This window comes from Crocodylus porosus, unplaced genomic scaffold (genome assembly GCF_001723895.1).
Source record: "Crocodylus porosus isolate Cpor-Errol unplaced genomic scaffold, CroPor_comp1, whole genome shotgun sequence".
NCBI lineage: Eukaryota > Metazoa > Chordata > Crocodylia > Crocodylidae > Crocodylus > Crocodylus porosus.
The window spans coordinates 56,288,638-56,293,670 of NW_017728951.1; the positions used below are offsets into that span (position 1 = coordinate 56,288,638).

Consider the following 5,033-nt stretch of genomic DNA (forward strand, 5'->3'; position numbering starts at 1 on the left):
GTCTTAAAATATGTAGAGCTCTGAACACACAGGTCAGTTTTTTTGTGGTCTGGTTTATCTTTACAACACACCCACTGGTTCTTGGGAAATTCACCACCCCCAACTGTTCTACACCCCCCATAGCATACAAATCCTGTGAGAATGTATTTTTAAAACCAGTCTTTATTTCCATGAAAAGCCTTTACAATATTTACTGGTTTATTTTGTTAACCCTTCTCCTAAGAAGGGTTTTTTTACAAATTCTAGTAACCATTAAGTCTCATTGGCTTTGTCTTTACAAAAAAAGTCCCCATATGTATATGCTTAGACATCCAAGATACTAAAGCAAATGCTAATTTACGCAGCTGAAAACTGTTCATGTGCTTTACTTCTTTACTACCCCCCCCAAAAAAATCAGTAAAAGTTGTAAAACCTATTTTAAACTGCTTTTGCTAAACTCTTCTCTTAAGTAGCATTTTATAATTTCTAGTGCCAACTAAGCATTCAATAAAGGGTATGAGAGGTTTATCTTCCTCGGTGATCAAATCATAAAGAGCAGCATTAAGATCTTCTGCAGAATACAGTGTTTGGAAGCTCACTAGCTGAAGTAAATGTTTCTCAGTAATTCTGAGAATGTTCCTGGCAAAGCCAATAGCTATAACAGCATTGAAAATACTCTCAAGACATACTTTCTGGCAGTTTCTGAATTGTTTCATTTATGCATTCATCTAACCAGGTAACACAATCATGAGCACCTTGACTCCCCAATCATGAACACAACCCCAACACTTTTCAAATAGTCTCATCCTCATTATGCCATAAAAAGAAATGTGCACAAGAGACTTGGTGAAGATTTTACATTCTTGACATGAAACAGGACCTGATGAATCAATCCCTGATTGTCTTCTAAACTCTTCATCCTCATCCAGTCTCTGTTCTCTGCAAAAACAGCCACTTCCATCTGGTGTTGACTTTACAGGTGTACTGGTAAGCAGGTTTTCTTGAGTCATTATAAAGGCTTCATCTAACTGCAAAGGAGTTCAAATTAAAGTTAACATCTAAAATCTTGACACTTTGTGAAATACAACTCTCTTACACAGCTCTAGAGCTGAGTGAAAGCATAACCCTGCAGATGGAACCACTTCTAGTACCATTCTAGTTATGCAGGCCTAACCAACACATTAGTAAAAAATGAATCCCGAGTAAAAATTGTTTGAAACTTCTGTGGCAAAACTTTGCTGATGGAATTCTCTCAACAGACAACTGATTGCTTTTTACTTTAAAAGCAACCTTAGCTACCTTAGTTAGCTGCTGTTTAATCAGCCCTTAGCTTCCAAACACATACCTACTATGAATTGAACCCACACCACCATCAAAACCTAAGTGTCCCCCACAACCATGCTTCAAGTCTCTTACCAGCCTCTCTTCTTCTGTGATGACCTCTACTTCCCATGCAGGCTCTGGCACAAAGATACTCTCTTCCAAATTCTCAACATTTGCTTTGGGGGCCTGGGCCTCTTCCATTTACCTGTTCACTGGGGCTTCCTGAACAGGGTCAGGTGTCTCAAAGAGCCTTTGGGATGGGGGGCTGCCCTCCTCCTCAAAACTATTTCTACAGTAATGCTTTCTATGCAGCCGTCTAACAAGTCTTGGGGTTGTAGTGAGGGGCCTTACAAGCACTGTGTAAGAATCCATATCTGCCCCTGCTTGCCTTAGCATGGTCTCAGACAAACAGAGGGTTCACTTGGGAAAGCAGATAGACTTGGTGTGCTTGCAGCCTAAGCCCCACCCCTCTACTTGCTCCAGTTGGTTTGGCTCCATTCCTGGGGAGGTCTGAGGCCTCTGAATCCCTTGCCAATTGGTCGGGGTGGTGGCAGGTTGTTAGAGTGGTCACACCCCACCCACTGCCTATGCCTGAGGGGGCTAGAACAGTCTGGGGCCTGATAGGTCATAACTGTACCATGTGGTCTAGGGCAGGTCTTGTAGCATGAGCGGTGGGCTTTCAGGGGCTGAATAGGCTGTCCTTCTGATGTCATGGACCATGTGGTGGTAGTGTCACACACCATGTGACTGGGGTGGGGTGGAGTTATTAATGTCACATACCATGTGGCTGGGGTGGGGGCAGGATTTATGATGTAACTCCATGTGACTGGGGCAGTGGTGGGGTTTGTGATGTCACACACCATATGACTGGGGTGGGGAAGGGTTTTTGATGTTGACACTATTTAAGGGGAAAAGGGGGTGGAGTGTTGGAGGCAGGACTTCTGTTCCCGCCCACCTGTCACATTTGTACTGAAGGGCGGTGTTCCTATATACTACTGAAGTTTTTGATTAACCCAGCTATGTGTTGTTATAAAATGTAGAATTTTTAAAGTAAAAAGCAATCAGTTGCCTGTTGAGAGAATTCCCTCAGCAAAGCTTTGCCACAGAAGTTTCAAACAATTTTTACTCGGGATTCATTTTTTACTAATGTGTTGGTTAGGCCTGCATAACTAGAATTGTACTAGAAGTGGTTCCATCTGCAGGGTTATGCTTTCACTCAGCTCTAGAGCTGTGTAAGGGAGTTGTATTTCACAAAGTGTCAAGATTTTAGATGTTAACTTTATCCTGAATGGAAGCAAAACCTGAAAACTCAAAATTCTCTATGAAGAAAAATTCTAGCAAAAATCCTTTTGTATCATAGAAATGTTTTGCTTTGACTTCAGTTGTCTGTACCATAATATACAGTACAAAGTAATATATTATTTACTATGTTCTCTATCACAGATCCTTTTGAGATTAAGATGGGCATTAAGCAAGGCTGCATCATCACTTCAACACTTCTTGATATTTCTTACTGCAATGCTACATACGACCACCAACAAGCTTCCAGTTGGAATGTGGCTAAATTAATGAATGGACGTTTAATCTCAGCTGACTCTGAGCCTAAAACAAGACCACCCTGACCTCAACCATCCAGCTCCATTACACTGATGATGCTGTAGCGTGTTTTCTCTGAAGCAGATCTTCAAGCAATTGTTGATGTTTTTACTAAGGCATATAAGAAAATAGGACTAACACTTAACATTGAGAAGACTAAGGTCCTCCATCAATACATTCTTAATAAGCAGTCCCCAGCTCTGATAATTCAGATTCATGGTGAGACTCTGGAGAAAGTTGAGCATTTCCTATACCTCGGAAGCTCTCTCTCACAGAAGGCTGACATTGATGAAGAAATCCAAGATTGCCTCAAATGTGCAAATGCAGCCTTTGGACATTTGAAGAAATGGATGTTAAAAGATCATGACATCAGATCCAAAACCAAGCTCATGGTTTATCAAGCAGTTGTGATCCCCACGTTATCATACAGAACTAAGACGTGGACAACGTACAGGAAACATCTTAAGCCCCTAGAGAAGTATCATCAGTGCCGCCTGTGGAAGATCTTTTGAATCCAGTGGGAAGAAAGATACACCAATATTAGCATCCTCTTGCAAGCAAATACCACGAGCAGCAAGGTCATGATCATCTGATACAGCTTTGCTGGGATGCCCACATCATGTAAATGTCTGACTCCAGATTCCCAAAGCAAGTTTTATTCTCCCAGCTCAGTCTAGGTGCACACTCAAGAGGTGGGCAGTGAAAGTGCTTCAAGGATGACCTCAAGGCCAACTTGAAAAATTGCAACAATAACATCAACTTGTGGGAGATTATTGCTCAGGACTGCCATGAATGGAGGAAGTCTGTTGCAAGGATCTTAGTATTCCAAAACCTTATGATGACAACAGGAGATGGAAAAATGGAAGCAGCAGAAACAGTGTGTCGCAGGTCAAATCAAGAAACCAGAGTCACCCACCCATCATGGAAACACATGCCCAAGCTCAGCAATCTGTCGATCCCGGATAGCCCTTATCAGTCATCTTCAGACCACAGATAAGACACTCATAGAAGACAATTATCCTCAACTGTGAGGGATTGCTGATGATTATGAGATAGTAATAGATAGTAATACTATTTGTATTATAATATACTACTGTAGTATAACACAAAATAATATTTTGATACAAAATGTTGTTTACAAAGAGAAAAAAGAGATTAAATTCCAAAAGTGTTTAAATGGGATATTTTAACATTGTCAGGACTTTCCCTGTTATTAAGAAAATTAAATTCCAACAAAACCAACCCAGTTTCATGAAGATTTCAGTTTGTATGGAACTGAATATTCAGAGTTTCTCCAGGAAGTTCTAACTGGTGCCTGTTAAAAATATTTGACTCAGCAGTGGTGATAGATATTTCCTTCATAAATTTTCCCTAGTATAGATATTATATTGTGTTTATGGTGTAAAAAGGGGAACATAATTCTTGTACCAGCCATGAACGGGTTTAAATAGTTATACCTGAGCAAGCTGATAGGTGTTCTTTAGAAATAGGGAAGCTTTTCATTTGGGCTAGGTACAGATGTTACAATTAATATGCATTAGGCATGAGGAAAGCTCTATAAAGCTGTAACAAAACAGATGTTCATGGCACTTAAAGTGCTTTAAAAATGGCTGATCCCACTCTAAATTAACCCTCAGTGGATGTGGTATTACATTAAACCACTTTAGGTTAGAGCACTTTTTTGAACATCTATACCATAACCATCCTGGATCAATGGAGGTTGCATTCTGCTGCCATTCAAAGGGTTCTTGTTGAGTGGCTTGCTAGCCTTGGCTGGTGTTTGTCTGCTCTGGATGAGCACTGGTGCCCAGCCCTGCCCCCAGGCTGTTACAGATAGGCAACAGAAAAGGCTCTGTCCCATCCATGCACACCTGGGTGAGGAGTTTTGGTGGGAAATGGAGCCTCTCTAGCATGCAGATAGCTGCACAAGCTTGCAAGTTTGGGTCTTGGTGGGGGTCAGGCTCCAACCAAGTTGTTAGAAATGCACAGTAAATGGAGTATTGTTAGAATATTGTTAGAAATGGAGTGTTGTTAGAACTGCACAGTTTGCATCTCATACCTGATAAGAAAAGAACACTGCCAAGGACTTTTTCTTTCTTAGCTAGCTTTGTTACAGTTTTTTTCTTATGCTAAAT

At 40.9% G+C, this 5,033-nt stretch overlaps 1 long non-coding RNA gene across 1 annotated transcript in view; it reads right to left on the minus strand.

Annotated features, from left to right (window-relative positions):
- Nucleotides 1-688: 688 nt before the first annotated feature.
- Nucleotides 689-5,033, minus strand: part of LOC109324067 — a 43,408-nt gene continuing 39,063 nt past the window's right edge. Inside the window, exon 3 of the long non-coding RNA XR_002104842.1 lies at nt 689-1,007. This is a non-coding gene — a long non-coding RNA (uncharacterized LOC109324067). The remainder of the gene's footprint in view (nt 1,008-5,033) is intronic.